The sequence below is a fragment of the Myodes glareolus genome, chromosome 14 (genome assembly GCF_982192425.1).
Source record: "Myodes glareolus chromosome 14, mMyoGla1.1, whole genome shotgun sequence".
NCBI lineage: Eukaryota > Metazoa > Chordata > Mammalia > Rodentia > Cricetidae > Myodes > Myodes glareolus.
This window is the reverse complement of record NC_142039.1, coordinates 11,949,789-11,973,730: the sequence shown is the minus strand read 5'-3', so window position 1 is coordinate 11,973,730 and position 23,942 is coordinate 11,949,789. Positions and strand designations below refer to the sequence as shown.

At 40.0% G+C, this 23,942-nt stretch overlaps 2 pseudogenes; both read left to right on the top strand.

Annotated features, from left to right (window-relative positions):
- The window catches only part of LOC125417588 (casein kinase I-like), a 142,340-nt pseudogene that overhangs the window by 65,350 nt on the left and 53,048 nt on the right, over positions 1–23,942 (top strand).
- On the top strand, positions 12,084–12,415 carry LOC148119756 (Nuclear RNase P; annotated as a pseudogene).

Here is a 23,942-nt window from a genome sequence, read left to right as displayed (position 1 = left end):
TACCTTAAAGATGATTATTTCTGCTATTTTCAGATGTGTGTGTGTGCAGTACTCACGGATGCCAGAAGAGGGTACTGGATCCCCTGGCACTGGAGTTAGCAGGTTGTTTTGCTGTGCCTTCCTTGTCTTCAGTGCTAGGAACTTATCTCAGGTTCTCTGTAAAACCTGTACACAGAGTTAACAGGGGGCCACCTCTCTCTCTCCCTGACCCCCATATTCACCCTCCCCTAGATTCCCAGAACACTTTCTAACAACTGTTTCAAACTTAATACGCAAAATCTTTGGAAGCAGGTCAGTCAGTGACTGCTCCTTAGGAACAAACAGCACAGTCGTGCTTGAGTATCAGAGAAGTCTCCTGAAAACAGACGTCTGTGTTTTAAAAAGTTAATTTCAGAGAGAAATTTGATATGAAGAAGAAATTGTCATCAATGTGTTCCTGGAAACTGTCAATTAGCGGATGAAACTGTTGGGGTACAGCCATCAGCAAATGCAAGTTCTAAGTTTACATGCTAACCTCATTCTCAGCTGCCAAAACAGGATACAAAAAAGTGACAGAGAGGGACATTCCTTTTTATTTTACTAATCACCAGGCAGGAAGCGCCCTAGTTCTCTGTCTTCATGTGGGGCTGAGCAAGGCTCAGGGGTTTTGGTTGAGCACATACCTGAGTTTGCAGTCTGTATACATTTCTCCTTTGTGGCCTTGACTTGGTCAAGTTCTTCTAACCTCTTCCACAGGGTATTTTATCCTCCTCCGCTTTCCTCTTCCTTTCCTTCAGTTTATATTGGTATCTGTTTAATGGGTATGGACTAAACGCAAGCTCTGAAGAATATGTACATTGCATAGGGTCAGTCCTTTGTCAATTTGCAATAGACAAGGAAAAATCAAATGGTTACTTCTAGGATGCCAAGTAGTTATTTCTTACATGAATTGTAAAGGGGGCTCAGTATATTCTCAGGCTTATATCCAGTCAGAGCCTATTCGCATTGCTCAACTTTAAAACTTTTATTTGGTTGACTGTTGTTTTATGTGCTTGTGGGAGTTTATGTTGCCCAGCTCTCCTTGCTTAATGGCATAATTGATGATACTACCCAGATGTTGGATAGAGTACGGTTGTCAGTAATTAATAAATACTGTTACTTAAGGCTATGGAAGAAACTTTGATCATAAAATAACTGTTTACACTGGGGACATGCATTTGCCTTCCACTGCAATGTGAGTTTCCTTTGCCTTGATTAGCACTAGAGTTACCGTTTAAAGAATGCCAATTAGATGCAGACCTTCTCAAGAAGATAAATGTCTTTCAAACACAGGCTATGTGTAGAGGGGCACAGGTTATTGGCAAGCCTTCCAAGTCAGCAGCTGAAGGACTGCATTGGAATCTTAATGTCACTCCTCATTAAAGTCCTTATTGTGGGAGATCTTTTAATTTCCTGATGGCCATCTTATTTACAGCAAGAACACAGGAGCCTCTCAAATTCAGCTCTGCATATGATGACATATGTTACTTATTACTATTATTTATTTTTAACTTTTGTGTATGGTTTAAGTTTGCTTTAATGTATCTTACAAAATTCAGTGTTTGTGTTTCTACTGGCATAAACAAAGCATATACATACATATATATGCACATGGACCTTTATAATTTGTTATGAACCTACACATTGGATGGAACTTGAAAGTTCAGTGCCTATTGTCCTCATGGCAGCTGGGACTGCTAGGGTGGCAATGAGTGGGTTTATTTTCAAGATACTCTTTTGCAAGGGGGTGTCTGCCATGGCTGGGAATTTGTATCCTCTTCCCGTCGACTTCTTCGTGTACTGCTGATAGTTGCTTGTGGCTTAGCATCGGAGTTATAGAACAAGTGTCCAAGTGTCCTGAGAGAATGGCAGGAGAAGCCAACAGTTTCTTGTAGACTATCTTCAGATGCTCAGAAAGAGTGTTATCTCGTTATAAGTTTGTAAAGCCCTTGCAGCATCTAAATTCAACGTGAGGAAACATAAACACCATCCTTCAGTGACAGGTGTGTCAAAAAGTTCAAGGGAAATTTAAAAACTATTAAATTCCATAGTTCATTCCTAAACTGCTGACAATATATCACGGATCATTCAAACCATGTTTTCAATATTTGATTAAGTATTTTCCTTTAAAATATGACTTTTTTCTTGATAGCCTATATCCTTCATCACCACTATAGCCATTATTTATGTATTTATATCATAATTAGAGTAATTACATTTATTTATTTGTGTATTTTGTATGCATGTCATGAGCCTAGGCATATCGACTGTGGTTGGGTCCAGGGAGTCCAACTCCAGTCATTATACTTGACAGCAAGCTCAATTACTCTCTGAGTCACCTTGCCAGTTCTGCTTAATATTTTTTTTAGTGAAACAGATGGACAAAGACCTAGACAATAGAAGAAAAGTCCCATATTCTGTCACTTGCCTCCCAAAATGCTGGTAAAAATATATGCAAAACAACTTAAATTAAGGAAAAAAGCTCCACATAACAGGAATTCTGAATAGAACACCAATGTAGCATCAACAAGAAAGCCTACCAAACAGAGATATGTCTCTGGTGAGGTGTAGCATAAATACATGATGAATGGGGTCTCACTGTTCTTATCAGTGTTGCTTATGGTGGAATAGCGAACAAGGTGGTGAAATTAGTAGCAGAGAGGAGGGGCGGCAGCAGGCTGTGTAGGCAGCATCAGCATAGTTAGAGGGTGTGAGGGATGTCTCCTCCAGCAGCCTACATAGTACCTTCTGCTACCATGCAAACGAGTCCTCAAGCAAAAACCTTTCCAGCATGTTCCAACTTGCTTTCCCTTTGCCCTATGACCAAAGTGTGTGGTATCTTCAGTGAAGACTTCTTTCCACCAAATTCTGGTGGGCAACAAAGAGCAACAAGGCCAAGCAAAACACAAAGTCCCGCAACAGGTCCACAGACAGCTACTCTGTTCCTTAGACTGCGTGATTCAAACATCCAATGGGGACACAGAGTGTCAGTGGAGATAGAGATTCTGTTTGTACTTTTAAGAGAGTCCTACGACTTCTAACATTTAGAAGGGATGTCCTATTTTCCTTTGCACACAACTCATCTTCTTTTGAGGGGCAGTTCTTTGTCTGCTATTGGATAGTAAGGGCTGAGCTCCTAGCCATAGGCAAGCCAGTTACAATGCATCCTGAGACATTCATTCATCACAAACTATGCATTGCATCATCTTCCCTTCAGTGGGTGGAAGCAATGCCACGGCAGAAAATGATTGTATGTTCGATTTTCTGAAGGAGACCTTGAAGGCAGAAACAAATTACATGGAAAAAGGACCCAAATGCCTATGGTCTCCACTGCAGCTGGGCCCCCTTTTCTCTTTAAGGCTGTGCTTGTGGCCATGAGGAGCTTCCTCTGATCAGCTGGCAGAGGGTGTACTGATGGTTTTACAGGATAGGCAGGCACTAGCTACAAGTGCACAGCTGTGGTTATTCAACCTCTTCCTGGAACTCACCTGAAGGACAACAGTGAAAGAAAATTCTTATTGGGCAGGAAGTCAAGCAACACATCTGGTTGTTCATTTTTCTTGGAAGGAGAAAGGACCAGACATGTAATTATATGCTGATTAATGGGCTGTGGCCAATGGCTTAGCCAGATGGTCGGGGATTTAGGAGGAACGTAGATGAAAAAATGACAAGCAAGAAGTAGTAAGTTAGAATTCTCTAATTGGTAAATGAAGATTTTGTGTGGCATATGAATGCTCACTGTAGAATAAATCTAATAGAAGAGAATTTTGATAAGTAAATGGAGAGTATGGCTCATTCTGTAGTTACCAGTCATCCTTCCCTTCTAGGTTTTCTTGCCATTGTCCAATGGGCTTGTGAACAAAGTGACCAGCATGGCAGGATTAAAGTTAGGTATAAATTCAGCAGCACACACATTCATCTACCAAAACCAAGTTGAATTATGACCATTGTTCGGTGTTTGGCATGCTGACAACAAATACCAGTACCCAAACCCTGATAAGACATCATCCCCTGAAATGTTCAGCCAGATACCGGAGGAGAGTTTATCACAATGGACTGCTTTCATCACTGGAACAGACATTCTGCATGCATACAGTATATTTCCCAAACCCAGCACCCATGGATTTAAAAAAAATGCCTTTTTTAACATCATGGAAGTCTACAGAACACTGTTCCTCATCAATGAGACCATATTCCTGACAACGAACTATGGTAATGGGCCTGTGATCATAGTCTTTACTGGTCCTGCCAGATTAATTTTTTTATCACCCTGAACCAGTTGTCTCGAAAGAATTGTGTAAAGGCCTTTTGAAGAATGAGGAAGGTATTCCTTGCAGCACCGAAGTCCCTCAGAAAGTCAGTTAGCAGTCGACATATGGTGCTATTTTCCCTAGAGTCAAGATTGACAGGTCCAAGAAACCAGGAGTAGAAATGAGAGTAGTTTCACCGATGATCTCCTAATGACCTAGTAACAGAAGTTTTGCTTTATACTACTATGACTTTATTTTCTATTGATCTTAGAGCCTTTGGTCCAGAGGAGAAAATGCTTTTACCAGGACAACAACCAACAGGAAGTCACTGAATTAAGACTGCTACTATGACATTTTGGGTTCTTCACCCACCGGAGTCAATGGTCCAAGAAGGAACTTTTGGCTGGGGTTACTAATTCTAACTTCCAAAAGAAAACTGTATAGTAGCAAGTAAGGAAGAATATGTCTGGAATATACATGTCTCAGTGTTACTTTGTTGTGTAAATGGGACAAGGGAAATAGAATGGGTGACAGGAAAAGGCATATAACAGTATCAGCTAGGATCATGTGATATGCACAGTCAAGAGGACTGCAATGTCTTTGGCAGTGTAAGGGATAGAAAATAGGGTCTCATGCATACTAGGTAAGTGATCTTATGTTGATCTTAATCAGACCTGATCTTCATACTATGCAGACTGTGATTTTTATTATTCTTGCTCATTTTGTTTATATATATATATATACACACATATATGTAGTATCTGTTTCATCTTATACCTCCATCATTAAACCTGGAATATATTGTTTTTATATCATAACATTTAAGTACTATTAAATCTACTACTTGATATTTAAGTTATAATATATTAAAATATTGACACCACTCATGAACCTTGTATCTATTTTTTTCTTCAGAGAAGAGGGTGTCAGTGTGATTTTCATTGTGTATAGATTAATTGCATTCTATTAAGAGGAGATGTCAGCTGTTAAAATTTAGAGATTAATGCAGTTAAGAAGGCTGTACATTGATGTAAAGTAGAAAGGGCTATATGTAGTGATTGCTGTGGCTTGAATATGAAATGACCCCCACAGGCTCATTGTTTGAGCTCTTGGCCCTTAGCTGGTAATGTTTTGTGACGTTTGCAGAACTGTTCAGATGTAAGGTCTAGTTCATGAATGTAAGCCACAAAAAGAAGCCTTGGGTGTTATAATCCTTCTCAGCCATGCTTCTGTTTGCCCTTGTGCTCTGCTTCCTGGTTGCACAGGATGTGAACAAGCCATGCTGTAAACTCTTCTTACCACAGACAGCCACTTTAGCCACCACGCCATGAGACATCGTTTCTGCTATCAACTATTTTATAATGGCGGTAAGAACAATCTCTTACAAGTGATAGTTGATTGCATATGTCAAGTTGCCTGAGCCATGGGGGTGCTTAGATGTATGCACAACCAATCTGAAAGTTTAGGTGAAAAGCTTTTGTCTGAGATTAACATTTAGGTAAATAGACACTTGAGTAAAGTTGAGTGTTCTCCATAAAGCAGATACAGCCCATCCAATCAACTGATGGGCTCAGGAGAGGAGAAGATTGACCTCCTTTAAGTACGAGTGAATTTTGCCAGCTGGTGGTCCTGAAAGTGACTTACCATCAGTTTTCCCTGTGACTGTCCTTGCTTTCTGCAGTCTCTGGGGGTCCACTCAGAAAGCCTTCAGGCTTGAAGCAAAGCCTGGCTGTTCCTTTGTTTCCTGCATGGTGGCTGCTGAGATAGACATGCCATACTCTATAATCATGTGAACCAATTCCTTCAATCTCTATACAAGCTTCAATTGGTTCTTTTCTTTTGAAAACTCTAGTGTACCTTCTACCTCTCCTCTAAGGCAGCGACAGTGAAGGAGAAGGGAGAGGAAGAGGAAGAAAAGGAGGAGGGGGATGAGGAGGAAGAAGTAAAGAAGAAGGAGTTTTACTACTGACTAAATAGTACATCAAAGTATGATGCATATCACAATTCTGTACATTGTAAAGACAAGAAGAAACCCTCTCTGTTTTTATAGTCTCACAAATACATCCCATTGCGTATATGAACGTAGGCTGATAATCCATCATCATGTGACATTTTCTTCTTATATTCAGTTGACAACTGGAACCATCTTCATTCATTGGTCAGTGTTATATAGAGGAGAAATAAACTTCTTATATCGTCATGGTGAGGTAGATATGTATTGAGGCACTCATCTAAGTTGACCTCCCACCCTCCCTCCGAAACCAGAAGTCAGGGCGCTGCCTTTTCCATAGCTCCATTTCAGACACATGACTCTCAACTCCCCGAGAAACTCATTAAGTTGCATAGTTGACAGCAGTTTATTTGGGGTTTAAGAAGATTTACATATATTTCAGAGAGACATGGACAGAATTTAAAATAAGTTTATTAAATGAAATGATCTAAAACAAAAAAGTACCTATCTCCTTTGCTGTTTAAAGGCAGGAAAATAAACCGGTGTCTCTCCTGATTTGAATTTACCTTTATAGTATTCATTATTCTGACCGTAGATTCATCCTTGATTGTTGGTAGCAGCAATTCTTTATTTTTACCACTCAGTGTATTCAATAGCTCTTCCACTTTATATTCCATATCTATTCTCTTCTATGGACATTGGGCTAACCTGCAGATTTCTTTTTTAAGTTTTAGCTGTTGAAAGTAACCATCTGTTGTAAATGTAAATGAAGGAACTCAAAGTTATTAGCACACAAGTAGAATAACATGACAGAAGAGACATTTTGTAACAATGACAATTTTTCAGAGACATTTTATAACAATGACTTTTTTTTACTTTTAACTAATTTCCTTTACTCTAAAATTTATTGTTGCTCATATTCGTCAATACTTACTAAAGTTTGTTTCAAATGACCATCAATCTGATGTACATAATTTTTATGTTTCTGATTATAATTGAGAAGGGATATGTTTTTCTTTTTTATTTATTTATGCTTTTCTTTTTGCCCATTCAGTTATTTATCTCTTTTTATTTTTTTGTTTTGTACGAATTGTTTATCCTTTCTGTATTATCTCAATTCCAAAATGTTCTAGGTTTGATATTTGGTTTTACACTTTCTTTAAATTCATGTTGTGATGTTGAAGTGATATGGTATGTTTATGCATGTGTGTATGTGATGTGATATGGTATGTTTATGCATGTATGTATGTGATGTGATATGGTATGTTTATGCATGTGTGTATGCACCCATACTCATGCCACAGCATGTTTGTGGTGGTCAGAGGACACCAACCACAGGGGTTGGCTCTCTCCTTCCCTCACATGGAGTCTGGGGATTGCACAGAGATCACCAGTCATGAGATCAAGCAAGCACCTTTACTGTTGAGCTATCTTGCTGTTCCATTCTTGGATTTTATTAAACGTATCTTTGAATGAATAAACCTTAAATTTCAAGGAATCAAGTAATCAAAGTTTATATTTTTCTGTCATGATTCATGTTTGAGAAAGACTTCTTAATCGCAAGGTGTACTGGCTGGTTTTGTGAGTTATCGTCACACAAGCTAGAGTCATCAGAGAGGAAGCAGCCTCAGTTGAGCAAATGCCTTCAGAGATCCAGCTATAAGGCATTTTCTCAATCAGTGATCAGTGTGGGGAGGGCCCAGCCCATAGTGGGTGGTGCCATTCCTTGGCTGGTGGTCTTGGGTTCTTTAAGAAAGCAGACTGAGCAAGCCATGTGAAGCAGGGCAACAAGGAATACTTCTTCATGGCCTGTGATTCAACTCCTGCCTCCAGGCTCCTGCCCTGGTTGAGTCCCTGTCCTGACTTCCTTTAGTGATGAACAGCAATTTGCAAGTATAAGCCAAATAAACTGTTTTCTCCCCAACCTGATATTTTTGTCACAGTATTTTGTCCCAGCAATAGAAATCCTACCTAAGATATAAGGTATTGAAGACAACATAATTAAAATACATTTTTTTCATATTTGTCTTTAATTTTATAGACATGATTGCCATGTGATAGTATTTCACATCTTCATTTTTTAAAACATAAAATATATTCATTTATTTATTTTTTTCTTTTTTTAACTAACTTTTTTATTTATTTTACATCTCAACCAAGATTTTCTCTCCCTTCTCTCCTTCTGTTTTCTCCCCTTGCCTCCCCTCTGCACCCTCCATCCACTCCTCCCCTGTCTTCATACAGAAAGGGACGGGCTTTCCATGGGCATCACCAAAGCTCTGTACATCAAGTTGAGACAGGACCAAGCTCCTTCTCCTGCATCAAGGGTAGGTAAGACAACCCAGCATGGGGTATAGAGTCTCAAAAGCCAGCTTAACCACTAGGTATAGGTGGTGATTTCACTGCTAAGAGCCCCACAAACAGACCAAGCCACACAGCTGTCAGACACATGCAGAAGGCCTCTGTAGGTCCCATGCAGGCTCCCTAGCTGTCAATCCAGATTCCTTGAGTCCCAGGAGGCCAGGTCAACTGTGTCTATGGGTGGCCCTGTAATGATCTTGATCCATCCCCCACCCCACTGGTAAAATCCCTCCTCCCTCTCTTCAAAAGGACTCCTGGAGCTTGGTTCAGTGCTTGACCATGGATCTGTGCATCTGCTTCTTTTAGTTGCTGGATGAAGGCGGCTCTCTGATGGCAATTAGGGTAGGCACCAATCTGATTATAGGAGATAGCCAGTTCAGGCACCCTCTCCACTATTGCTAGGAGTCTTAGCTGGGATCATCCTTATGGATTCCTGGGAGTTTTCCTGACACCAGTTTCTCGCCTAAACCTGAAACATCCTCCCCTCCCCTATCAAGACATCTCTCTCATTATTCTGCCCCGCTGTTTTTCTGTTCTACCCCCAACAGGCCCAACCCAATCCCTCATGTTCCCATATCCACCCTGCCCCCTCACACAACCCCCAGTTTGCTGAGGAGTTATCTTCTCTTTCCCCTTCCCATGGAAATCCATGCATCCCTCTTTGGGGCCTCCTTATTACCTAGCCTTTCTGAACTATGGATTGTAGCATGGTTGTCCTTTACAGCAAATATACACTTATGAGTGAATACATATCAGGTTTGTCTTTCTGTGTCTGGGTATTTCACTCAGGATAATTTTTTTCTAATTTCATCCATCTGCCTGCAAATTTCATAATGTCATTGTTTTTTAAGTACTACTTTGTGTAAATGTACCACATTTTTCTTATCCATTCTTAGGGTGAGTGGCATCTAGGTTGTTTCTATGTTTTGGCTATTACGAATAAAGCTGCTATGAACATAGTTGAACAAGTGTCTTTGTGGTATGATCGAGTATCTTTGGATATATGCCCAAAATTGGAATCGCTGGGTCTTGAGGTAGATTGATTTCCAATTTTCTGAGAAACCACCATACTGTTTTCCATAGTGACTGGACAAGTCTGAACTGCCTCCAGCAGTGGAGGAGTGTTCTTACCCCACATCCTCTCCAGCATAAGCTGTCATTAGTGTTTTTATCTTAGCCATTCTGACTAAGCCACTCTGACTTAGCCACTCTGTAAGATGGTAGGTATTTAAGCCATTTTTTATTTGAATTTCCTGATAGATAAGGATGTTGGACAATTCTTTAAGTGTATCATAAACCATTTGAGATTTTATCTATTGAGAATTCTCTGTCTAGATCAGTACCTCATTGTTAAAATTGGTTTATTTGGTATTTTGATGTCTAGTTTCTTAAGTTCTTGATATATTTTGGAAATCAACCCTCTGTCAGATTCATTTCTTTGTTTTCAAATATGCTTAAATAATTAGCCTGAATAATTGTTTTGTTAATGCAGCTAACAGTTAGCATGTAAGGACATTACTAACAGTTTTCATTGTCTTTCCTGTCACGTGTCATGTTTACATTTCTGCAAGTGTCTATCTTACCCTCTTTATTCCAGAATGTGGCTGTTAGGAGTCACTGATGTGACAGTTGACACATTGTATTTCTACTTTGATTCTACCTAGTTTAATCCTGCTCTTGATTCTCTTTGGTTTTTCTACCTTTGTTTTATTCTTTAGAACTTTTATGACTTCCTAAATGATCTTGCCTGTGCCTTTAATTTTCAAATATGTTACTGTTATGTATGTAGTTTGTAGCTTTTTTGTTTTTTAAAAAGCCTGCTTGGGTATTTCCATGTTTTATTATGTAAATAAAATTCTTAGATAATATTCTTGTGTATTATTTTTAAACATTTATCTATATATTTAGTCTGTGTGTGTGTGTGCACGTGTGCATGTGCATGAGCCATGACATGTGTCTTGTGGTCAGAAGACAATTTGCATAAATCGGTTCTCTCCTTCACTGTGGGTCCTGGGAACTGAACTTTGGTTGTTAGGTTTCTCAACAGGTGCCTTCACTGGCTGAGCCATCTTGCTAACATGAGACAGTCTTTAGCTTTTGCCCATGCCTTCATCTTTGTTATCTCCATCTGGAGCAATGGTTGGCCATGTAAACCTTCTCATTCTAGTCCCTGAAGTGAAAAACTGTCTCATTTATTTATTGTGCCCTTTTCTGATTTCTCTGCATGCCTTTTATTCAGTTTCTCTCTGGTCTTGTTTCTTGTGCTATTTATCTCATCCCCTGAGTTTTGAGCCTCAATTTTTGCTTCTTTTTAAGACTTTTGGTTTTCCAGATCTTGGTTCTTTTTTAATGTCTCCTCATTCATCTTCAATATTCTCTTAATCCTTGCATGCCTGTGATTTGATCTTTATTCTTTAAACATTGGATTACTGTTGGGAGCCACCTGGAGGCACAGGTGGTCCTGCAGTTTGGAGGTATACCTGGCTTGGCCGCGTGGGGCTGAGCACCCTTGCCTGCACCCTTGCTTGCACATGCTCAGACCAGCAGAATGGCATTAACCAATCAGGACAGCGTTCAAGCCTCTCCACCGTTTAAATGCAGCTGTCTCTGGACTCTACTTCCTCTCTCTAAGCTTTCTCTTGTCCCTGCTCTATCTTCCCTTCCCCCAATTTTCCTCAATCAAAGGGCTCCGAATAAAGATGTGACCAGGGAAGGAATTCTCGTTTTTAGTGGCGTTCATTCCTGCTGGTCAGGATGCGCGCCGCAACTGGTGCTCGAAACCCCTGACAACTACGCCGGGGCACCCTGAGAAGGAAGCGCCCAGCAACGTGCTGAAAGCCCAGGAGAAAAAGCTGAAATCAGACACCAGGACACAGAGAGCCGTGAATTTCAGAACTCTGAACACGTGGAGCGGTGAGTGACGTCAGTTAAATCCTCCAGAAAGGGGAGGAAAAAGAATGGAAAAAGTATAGACCTAAAAAGGAAAGAAAAAAAATCAAAGTTAAGGTATCTGAAAGAAGGTACAGAAAGCAACGGGGAAGAAAAATTCCTTAAGTTCAGTGCAAGAGGAGTGTGAACAGCAGCAAAAAAGGTGAGGTAACTAAGGCGGGACTATGAGGACGATGGGGTACGGGAGACCGCGGCTTCCGCTCCCTTTCCGTCCACCTCCGTACTCGCTGTTAGAGACTCGGGGCAACAGTCTCGTAGGGAGGCGAGTTTGATCATGCTTGAAGACTGCCTTTCTTGTTCTTAAAGAGCCACAGAACTTTCTGAGGTGATTTTCGCCTAATTTTGATAAGAGAGCTCAGTCTCTGGCTCTCACGTACAGAAAACTTTAATTTTAATTTTGATTGAGGAAGTGGCCGGGCGGTGGTGGCGCACGCCTTTAATCTCAGCACTCGGGAGGCAGAGGCGGAAGCTGCGTGGTGAGCAGCAGCACCGCTAAAGACCTAAAGACGGAGAGGGGCCAAACTCTGAACCGCGTTTCCATAGCAACATGGGCGGGCGGAGGGGGGCCACGTGCTGAGTGCTCGTCACTCCCCGGCCCCTGGGAAGGTCTGAGACTGGGGCCCCCCGCGGCCCTAACCGGGCCCTCCCCGAGCGGGGAGGTGAGTTCCCAGAAAACGGCTATCCCGCGCACGGCCCGGGGCGGGGCCATGCCTTTGAGCCATGCTGAGCGCGCCACAATGGGCCTCAGAGGCGGAGCTGTCGCTGTCCGCTGCTGCCGCCGCAGCCGCTCACAGCCAAGGTCGCCAAAAATTCAGTCAGATAAAAACATTTGTCGCCAAAAATTTAGTCAGATAAAAACATTTATCCCCCAAAAATTCACAACGTCCCTTTGTCAGCAGGAAGTAGTCAGATCGATTGCCGACGCCCATTCTCCCTCAAAGAACTGGTCGTAATTATCATAATAAAGGCGTGTCTACCTGGTTACCGTATCCTAGGTAACAAAGGCGGACCTTTTGCTTGAGGCAACGGGTGGAATAAAACAATGCTACCTAGAGGTTTTTTCATTTGAATGCGGAGCTGGAGAGATGGCTCAGAGGTTAAGAGCACTGCCTGCTCTTCCAAAGGTCATGAGTTCAATTCCCAGTGACAACTGTTTTGGTATTAGACAATAGAGGGGGACTACCAGTGACAGCTTCCCCCAGAAAAAGGATTTCTCTTGCATTCTTTACACTTAATTTTTAATTCAAAATTTTGCTGGAAAAACAACAGCAGACAGACATGCTCTGTTTGAAAGCAATTCCATCTAATTCTAAGGCCTGCTTTGATGGCACAGGCAAACAAGATTTGCTCTTTGGAGCAGAAACCTGCAGATCTCTAAGTTCAAAACCAGCCTACTTCCAGTACTGATTGTGCTGAATTTTTACACTGAGATTTTTAGTACTCTTAAATGTTAATTTGGGAGGAGAGTTTTGTTTATGTTTTTCTAGGAATGCTGACATACATCTGGATGCCAGCAAGACTGACAAGAGAAATAAAGAAGAGAGATGACCCACTGGATGCTGAGTGTCCTGCTGTGGAAGATTTGTGGGGAGGCAGCAGAGATGACCTTCTGGGCGATGTCAAGAGCAGCTGTCTCACGTTATCGCCTTGAGCAACACCCTGTGCAACCTCTTATCTCTTAACGATTTTCTGACTGACTTTACTTTGCTTTTTCCTTCCTTAGGAATGGGTGGGAGCAGAGATATTCTTGGCATGCTGTGTCTAGGTGGAAGTGCTGTATGTCTTTGATTGGTGTGCTACCTGCTAGCCCAAGTGAGGTGAGGACCAGATTGGAAAATAGTTTTGCCTTATTGCTCTTAAAGACAATAATAGGGGGAGCTGTTGGGAGCCACCTGGAGGCACAGGTGGTCCTGCAGTTTGGAGGTATACCTGGCTTGGCCGCGTGGGGCTGAGCACCCTTGCCTGCACCCTTGCTTGCACATGCTCAGACCAGCAGAATGGCATTAACCAATCAGGACAGCGTTCAAGCCTCTCCACCGTTTAAATGCAGCTGCCTCTGGACTCTACTTCCTCTCTCTAAGCTTTCTCTTGTCCCTGCTCTATCTTCCCTTCCCCCAATTTTCCTCAATCAAAGGGCTCCGAATAAAGATGTGACCAGGGAAGGAATTCTCGTTTTTAGTGGCGTTCATTCCTGCTGGTCAGGATGCGCGCCGCAAATTACTTGGCTATGCATTATATATGTATGTGTACATATAATGCATTTTAGTGTTAGACTCCTTTGAGATGTAAATATATTGTTCGTAATTCTCTAATGATTCCCATGCAGATGACTTGTTTTCTTATACATTTGATAATTATTTGTGGCTAATATATGACTGTAGGAAATATGTGTTAACTTAGTATAAAACAGATTCTTCCCAAGAGATTTTGTTGTTTTGGGAAATCTAACTGGGTTTGCACCTCCCTTTGTCCCTCTATAGCATGATGTTCAGTCCCAGATGCATATGGCAATAGCATTGTGCTTAGACTTTTAAATAAGAACCTGATTTCATTTTCTGTATCTCTGCCATTCTGGAACAGAGGGCTGGCTCAGGCAGGCGTTTCATTAGCTCTCTCAGCTTCCTGTGTGCAGGACTGGATTGCACGCTGTGCTTATACTCCAGAGGTCTTATATCCAGCAATTTCTTTCTTGGCAACCCCCACAGCCTTACTCTAAGTGTCCAGCATCTCAAGACTTTATCCCCAAAGGTCACACTCCTGTGATTGGCATTTGCCCAGCACATATTGTCAATTCGTCTCTTTTCAGCCAGATTTTAGTTTTTTATTATCATTGTCATCACCATTAATTTTGCCTTTGGGGTTCTTCCCAGATGTTTTTACATTAACACTGCCTTAAAAATATGGGATTTGGAGCAATGATTTAGTGTCCTCTTTGAAAAGCACTACACATCAAGGATGTTTGGTGTACTAATTCTCAAATGGCTAGATAGAAAAGTTTGACATGGTTTCAAAAAAACAAATGCCCAATAATTCAATTACTTTCACTTCTAATGGAAAATGAAATGTATGATATGAGAAATTCTATTGAAACAGCTGTAAGTTTTGATTGGCAGACATATGTGGTGTGATAAGTATCACTAACAAGTTATTCTTTAACGGTAGCTCCTGCAGGATAGAAGAAACTGATTTGTCTACTTGGTTCTGTAAGTGAGAAGATTCTGATATGCTTTAAGTATTTATTTGTAAAAATGATGTGTATATATAGGTGTCTGTGCCTAGGTATATGCTTGTTAAGTAGGACACTAATTCCATGGAGTTTGAGTTCCAGGATGCTGTGAATTGCCTGATCTGGATGCTGGGAACTGGGCTCACGTCATCAGCAAGAACGGTACATACTCCTAATTTCTAAAGCATTTCTCCAGTCTATGTTTTAAAAGCCATATATGGACTCCAATACTGAGCAGATTTAAGAGATGAGTGAACAGCCACACAGAGGGATACCCCACTCTCTAGGACCTCCACAGTGGGACAAAACCCGGGCCCCTCTCCCAACTCCCTCAGCTTTTCTAGCCAGCTAGCAGGGAGTTTCCTGTGGGTAGGCTCCCCCTAATCCCAACCACATTCACTGGACCCTCCAAGCTACTAGCCACACCCTGCCTAAGAGCTGAGAACTTGCTATAATACTGAGGAGACCAAGAGAGAGCACCAAGAAAGCAAACCAGGAGAGAAGACCAAGACAGCAGTCTTATAGAGATCTCAGAGGCTTTCTGAGACAGACATTGACAGTACAGAGCAGATCAAGAAAACCTCCTAAACACTCAGACAGCCACAGTAAGGATTGGGCCAAGATCAAAGACACTGCTGACCTCATTTGAAGGAAGAGGTGGGTAGGTACCAAAGCAAGATTTCCTCCAACAACCTAAAAGGCAACATGGTAACACCACAATCCAGTGGGTCATATAAGAGGAAGACTAGATCATGCTAACCCAGAAGAAGTAGAAGAAAATGACTTTAAATGTAACTTAATGAAAATGATGGAGACCTTTAAAGAGGAAATGAAACACTCTCTCAAAGAAATGGAGGAAATAACAAACAAAAATTTGGAAAAAATTAATAAATCCCTCAAAGAAAACCAAGGGGGAAAAAAACCCAATCAAACAGTTGAAGCAAAAATTTCAAGACTTGAAGACTGAAATAGAGGTAATAAAGAAAATACAAACCAAGGGAATTTGGATATGGAAAATTTGGGTAAATGAACAGGTACTACAGAGACAATACAATACAACAGAATACAAGAGATAGAAGAAAGAATCTCAGGTGCTGAAGATACTATAGAGGAAATTGATGCATTGGTCAAAGAAAACAATAAATCTTAAAACTTCTTAACAGAAAACATCCAGGAAATGTGGGACACCGTGAAAAGACCAAACCTAAGAATAATAGGAGTAAAGAAAGAGAAGAACTCCAGCTCAAATGCACAGAAAATATATTCAACAAAATCAGAGAAAAAAAACTTTACCAATCTAAAGAAGGTGTCTTATCAGATCACCATGGAGTAAAATTAGAATTTAATAACAATGCTACTTTCAGAAAGCCTACAAATCATGGAAATTGAGTAGTGAACTACTGAACCACCCCTGCGTCAAGGAAAATATTAAGGAAAGAAATTAAAGACTTCCTTGAATTCAATGAAAATGAAGGCACAACATATCCAAACCTTTGGGAAACTATGAAAGCAGTGCTAAAACGAACGTTCATATCACTAAGTGCCCAAATAAAGAAAACAGAGAAAGCTCACATTAGAGACTTAACAGCACACCTGAAAGCTCTAGAGCAAAAAGAAGCAGACTCACCCAGGAGGAATAGAAGTCAGGTAATAATCAAATTAAGGACAGAGTTCAACAAAATAGAACAAAAACCACAAACAATAATGAAACAAAGAACTGGTTCTTTGAGAAAAATCAACAAGATTGACAAACCCTTATCCAAACTAATCAAAAGACAGAGAGAGAACATCCACATTAACAAAATCAGAAATGAAAAGGGGACATAACAACAGACACTGAGAAAATTCAGAGAATCATTAGGTCATATTACAAAAACCTGTATTCCACAAAATTGGAAAATGTCAAAGAAATGGATAATTTTTTAGATAGATACCATATACCAAAATTAAATCAAGACCAGGTGAACAATTTAAATAGACCTATAAACTGCAAGGAAATAGAAGCTGTCATCAAAAACCTCCCAATCAAAAAAAGCCCAGGGCCAGATGGTTTTAGTGCAGAATTCTTCCAGAACTTCCAAGAAGATCTAATACCTATACTCCTCAAAGTGTTTCACATAGTGGAAACCAAAGAAACATTACCAAATTCTTTTTATGAGGCTACAGTTACCCTGATACCAACATCACACAAAGGCTCAACCAAGAAAGAAAATTACCAACACATCTTACTCATGAATATAGATGCAAAAATATTCAACAAAATATTGGCAAAACAAATCCAAGAACACATCAAAAAAAGCATCCACCATGATCAAGTCGGCTTCATCCCAGAGATGCAGAGCTGGTTCAACATACAAAAATCCATCATATGTAATCCATCATATAAATAAATTGAGAGAAAAAAACCATATGATCATTTCATTAGATTCTGAAAAAGCATCTGACAAAATCCAACATCCCTTCATGTTAAAGGTCTTGGAGAGATCAGAAAAACAAAGACCATATCTAAATATAATAAAAGCAATAGACAGCAAGCCAACAGACAACATTAAATTAAATGGAGAGAAACTCAAAGCGATTCCACTAAAATTGGAACAAGACAAGGCTGTCTACTCTCTCCATATCTCTTCAACATAGTTCTTGAAGTTTTGGCAATAGCAAATAAGACAACAAAAGGAAATGAAGGGGATTTAAATTGGTAAGAAAGAAGTCAAACTTTTGTTATTTGCAGATGGTATGATAGTATATTTAAGTGACCCCAAAAACTCTATCAGAGAACGTCTACAGCTGATAAATACCTTCAGTGATGTGGCAAGATACAAGATAAACTAAAAAAAATTCAGTAGCCCTTCTATACACAAATGACAAAAAGTTGAGAGGGAAATTAGGGAATCAGGGAAATATTAACTTTCTCAATAGCCAGAAATAACTTAAAATATCTTTGGATAACACTAACCAAAGAAGTGAAAGACCTGTTTGATAAGAACTTTAAGTCTTGGAAGAAAGAAATTGACAAAGATGGCAGAAAATCTAAATATCTCCCATGCTCTTGGATAGGTAGGATCAACATAGTAAAAATGGCAATCCTACCTAAAACAATCTATAGATTCAATGCAATCCCCATCAAAATCCCAACACAATTTTTCACAGACCTTGAAAGAACAATAATCAGCTTCATACGGAAAAACAAAAACTCAGGATAGCTAAAACAATCCTGAACAATAAAGGAACTTCTGGAGGCATCACCATCCCTGACATCAAGCTCTATTACAGAGCTACAGTAATGAAAACAGCTTGGTATTGGCATAAAAACAGAGACATTGACCAATGGAATTGAATCAAAGACCTGAATATTGATTCACATACCTATGAACACATGATTTTTTGACAAAGAAGCTAAATTATACAATGGAAAAAAATATCTTCGATAAATAGTGCTGGCATAACTTCTACATTCAAAATGTAGAAGAATGCAAATAGATCCATATGTATAGCCATGCACAAAACTCAAGTCTAAATGGAATAAAGACCTTAATATAAATTTGACCACTATAAACCTGATAGAAGAGAAAGTGGAAAGTAGCCTTCAATGCATGGGCACAAGAGACCACTTCCTAAATATAACCCCAGTAGCACAGACACTAAAAGCAACAATAAATGGGACCTCTTGAAACTGAGGAGCTTCTGTAAAGCAATGTACACAGCCAATAAAACAAAAAGGCAGCCTAATGAATGGGTAAAGATCTTCACCAGCTCCACATCAGACAAAGGACCGACCGATCTCCAAAATATATAAAAAACTCAAGAAATTAGATTTTAAAATTCTAAATAATATAATTAAAAATGCAGTACAGAACTAAACTAAAATTCTCAGCAGAAAAATCTCAAATGGCCAAAAGATACTTAAGGAAATGTTCAACATCCTTAGCTATTAGGGAGATGCAAATCAAAACAACTCAGAGATACTATTGTACACTTATCAGAATGGCTAAGATCAAAAACACCAATGATAGCTTATGCTGGAGAGGATGTGAAGTAAAGGAAACACTCATCCATTGCTGGTGGGAATACAAAGTTGTCCAATCACTTTGGAAATCAGTATGGCAGTTTCTCAGAAAATTGGCAATCAACTTTCCTCAGGATCCAGCAATACCACTCTTGGGCATATACCCTAAAAGATACTCAATCACACTACAAAATCATTTGTTCAACTATGTTCATAGCAGCATTATTTGTAATGGCCAGAATCTGGAAACTGTTATGCCCAAATCCATGGGTGCCCACAAAAGTCAACAAAGGAGACCAAGTCCCATATGTAAAAGCAAAGAACCTTTATTTTAATTAAGTTTGCAAACTTGGTCTCTCCGCATGTCCAATGTATTAGAATATTTGAAGAGGCCCGAGCTCAATTAAAATTGGGTTTTTAAAGTAGTAAAGGTGGAGGTAAGGGGTCTCTGAGGTTCAGGACCCCTGATTGACTGACATTTGTCTTGGGGTTTCCTGGTGAGGTGTGCTGGCAGGTGACTCTATCTACAGCCATTGGAATGTCAGCCATTTCCTTTGAATAGTCTGTTCTTGAGTGGGGGTCGGGTAACTTCAGCTTGTGGTGTTTTCCTATATCAGGAATTGCTTCAGGATAAACTACTGAGATTCAGGCCTCTTATTTAAATTTATCTATGACTAGAATCCCAGGTGATAATGGTTGGAAGTAAAGAACTTCCCTTGGGTGACCTGCCCAAACTTAGATTATCATGGCTGACCCCCACAGAAATAATCTAGATTTCCCTTACCTGAAGAATGGTTAAAGAAAATGTGGCACATTTACACATTAGAGTATTACTCAGTGGTAAAAAATAATGACATCTTGACTTTTCATGCAAATGGATGGAATTAGAAAACACTATCCTGAGTGAGATAGCCCAGACCCATAAAGCTGAATATGGTATGTACTCACTCATAAGTGGATACTTGCTCTAAGCAAAGGACATTGAGCCTATAGTTCATGATCCCAGAGAAGCTAAGTAATAAGGTGAACCCAAGGGAAAAAAATATATAAAAATTCACCTGAAAATTGGAAACAGACAAGATCACCTGATAAAATTGAGAGTGTGGGGGTGGGGAGAGAAGAGATAGTAAAAGGGGAAGAAGAAGGGAGAAGGGGAAGATTGAGGAGAACTTGAGGGAATTGGATAGTCGAGATAGAGGAAGAACAAAAATGAAAGCAAGGAAAGAGATCTTGATTAAGGGAGTCATTATAGAGTTAGGAAAACCTGGCTGGTATGGGACAATTGTCTATATTCTGTCAATTATATTTTAAATAAATGCTGATTGGTCAGTAGCCAGGCAGGAAGTATAGGTGAGACAACAGGACAGGAAGTACAGGTGGGTCAGTGAGAACAGGAGAATTGTGGGAAGGAGGAAGCCATTCCTTCCCAGTCCTGTCCAGACACAGAAGAAGCAGGATGTGTCCTGCCACGCTGAAGAAAGTATAGAGCCATGTGGCTAACATATTCTAGAATAATGGGTTAATGTATGTTATAAGAGTTAATAAGAAGCCTGAGCTAATGGGCCAATTAGTTTATCATTAATATAGGCCTCTGTGTTATTTCTTTGGGGCCAAATGGCTGTGGGAGATGGTGGGAGGACAGAAACCCCAACAAGCAGGCCCTCATGTTACACCTGGCTCCAGAGAAATTCCCAGGAATCCACAAGAATGACCCCAGCTAAGACCCTAAGCAATGAAAGAGAGGGGGCCTGATCTTGACTTGCCCTCTAGTCAGACTGATGAATATCTTAAATATTGCCATAGAACCTTCATCTTTCCTGTCTGGATGTCCAGTTTGAAATCATTTGCTCACAATCTGAATATAAAGCTCTTTCCCATCATTAAGCCAAATTATAGAAAGCTTTCTTTATTATTGCATTTTGTATTAGCAAGATGAATAAAAGATGAAGCTCAATGGTTCTAACCTTTCTGGTGCCATTCAGTCAAATGTTATGAGCGAGAATGGACAGGGAGGGAACAAATTTTGTGAAAAAATCATATGATAATATAAGGGCCATAACAGAAATTTAGGCACATAACCCATTCTCTTTCTAATTTTCAAAAACATTTTATATTTCTTCTATAATATTATTTTGGTACAACTTCAGTACACTTCTCAGAGGGTAGCAAAAATCTTAAAAGGCAAGCCATGAGTGTTGTGTTTATAATGCCTTTTTTTGATCCTCTAGCACATTTAGCAGAGGGACTTGTCTGGGAAATCCAGGAAGGCACTGGAAAGATATCAAAAACAGTAATAAGAGATGGTGTAATCCACTTAAATCCCATTAATCAGATGTTTGCCTTTGTTCTAGAGTTTTGTATTTGATCTAAAGTGGCCTGTGAAATCAACATGTATAATTTCTGATTTCTATGATGCTTTCTCAGAGTAAATAGCTCATGGAAGGGAAAACTTTCAGCTGATGATATTGTGAGAGTTCATCCCATCATGGTAAAGGTGCAGAGGAAAGCATGGACGCTTCAGTAGTGGCAGTATCAGAAGGCAGCTGCTTCTTCACATGGTGATAGGCAAGACACAGCATGAAAGCCAGAACTAGAAGTGCGTTTGACCTTCAAAGATGTTCTTCTAGTGGACTGTTTCTGTCAACTAGACCTTTAGGCACCATATCCCAAAAGACCTTTAACTTTCACAAACTCTACCACCAGATGGGAAATGAGTGTTCAGACATGATCCAGTGGAGGACTTTCCAGACTCAGGGCACAGCAGATTGGTGTCTTAATCATTCAGCCACGAAGGGAACTGACCACAAGGAAGTTCAAAAAGCCAATCAAGTTTACACAGATAGTCATATAGAACCCAGAGGCCCAGAGTTTGCGTACAGGAGGCACCCAGGAAATACGGATTGGCCTTAATGAACTAACTTCAGTAAGCTTTCCAAAGAAAGAACTTAAACAAAGAAAGAACTCTACTTCTAATGCTAACACGTTTGTCTTTGTTTTTCAGACTGTGTCATTGATGGCAACTACAAAATTCTGTCTGCATTAAAAGACTTTCTTTATGTCTGGTAAGAAGCCCTTTAATGTCCTTACCTTAAGACATAAAAGATTGACATATTTTACCTCCAGCAATTTTTGGTTTTGTTGTCTTTTTTTTTTTTCAAGCTGGATAGTCCTCAAAGGACAAAAGCTTCATTGGTATGCTAGGTATTTCTTATGTTTTACAGGGAAATTTCCCCAGTGCTCAGAATATGAATACGTTTTACCTGCAGAGCATAACTGCCACTTTATAGCTTGCATATTAATAGAATGCACCGACTGGAAGTCATTTGTAAGCTTGGGCTTCTCTCAGCCCTTTTTCTACATAGTCCCCTTTGCCTTCAGGCCTTGAGATAATCTCAGTTCGCAAGAGTTAGAAGGGGCTTTAGTAAATCACATGGTCCAAGGCAATGCCAGCTTAGAGAAGCTCTGACTCACTCCATGCCATGGGAAAATGTGAAGGAGATAGAAATGAGAATAGTTCTGCTTAGAGATGGAACTGTCACACACAAAGCGATCAGAGGCGTGATTAGAGGATTTCATCAGTTACTACAGTGGAAAGAAAGGCACACAAACCCTTCCCTGCGTCCCAGTTAAATACAGTTAGTAGAGAACAATGGGAGACAAGTTGCTCTGCAGTGTGTTCTCCTGGGGCCTCAGCTGTGTCACAGACTAGGCTATGGGGGACAGCAGAGGAGCAGAGGGCAGGCAGAGAGCATGCTGGCTGCTGTCCTCAAGAAAGTTGCATGTTTATTTATTCATTCGGCATGTTTCTGTGTTTGGTACACCTTCCACGATGTTGGAGCAGAATTCAGACTTAATAGAAACCCTGCGCTCTGGGGATAGGGTAAATCAACAATAGAGAATGTAATCTAGGCAGAAATGGCACTTTGTAGTTTTTAAACCTCTTTTTCTTTTATTGAAAATAGATTTCTTTTTCATACAATATAATCTGATTATGGTTTCCCCTCTCCCTATTTCTCCCAGTTCCTTCCTACCTCCCCTTCCATTCAGGTCCACTTCCTTTCCGTCTTGCATTAGAAAACAAACAGGCATCTAAGGAATGGTAATCAATAAAATAAAATGAAAGTATAGCTTTGCTAATGAAGAAGTAGGCATCTGTCTGGAGAATTGCTGGAATAAATGCTCATTCTATTTCTTCCCTGGCACACAATGGGCAAGGGAGAAGGAATGCTTCAGCTAAGAGCAGCTGTGGTGAAAGTACTTCAAAGACATTTGCAGAAGGGGTGAAGGAGAAGTAATTGGGTTGAAGCTGTGATTTTTATTGTAGAGCCAGGACTTCTGAAGCTGAAGAGATTATTTTAGCACAGGGTATAAATACAAGTTCATACATCTTGGCACGTTTTTATAGCAGCAAACAGTTCTGAACACTAACAGTTACAATAGGATCATGCGTAGAAACCAATGATAAGCGACGAGATTCTGAACAGTGAAGCAAGTCTTGCGGGAACATTCAGCTCAGCAGACTCCGTGACCCTGCCTAAAGTAAGGAAGATCTAAGATACTTCCAAGTCCTACAGGAGACACTGTATGGGGAAGGACAGGTCACTTTTAAAAGGATATTTTTACTTCTGTCAAATTCACTATTCATTTTTAAGCAATGGGGTTTAGACTGTGGATTGAAATGGGAATCTTATTCTTTAGAAGCTGTTAGAATTATTTTTGTGGCATAAAATCCCCTGGTAAGCATGTTTTAAAGTTATATTCATATTTTTATAAATCATCTCTTTGTTAAAATTTCAAATTACTCCTCCAGGATATTCTAAGTACTTTTGTTCCTCCGAGTTCTCAAGTTACCCTGGAGAACGGAGGAAACCTTCGGATCTTTAATATTTCTTTAGGGTGCAAATGTAAGAAGTTCATCATTCACTGATTATAGAAGTACACTGATATTTGACAGACTGGCAAGACAGTTACCGTTTAAGTGATTAATGGCTAATATTAGAGTTTTTATACCTCATCATGTGTAAGTTTTAAGGCAGTTATGAAATACATTACCCGCTGTAAACATGGAAACGGAGACTGCGAATGCTACCCCAATGTCTTCCAACCCTTGTGTTTGACTTCCTAGGATCTGTTTTTAATCTGGTGAGATAAATATGTCAAAGCAATCAATAATCTGCCTGG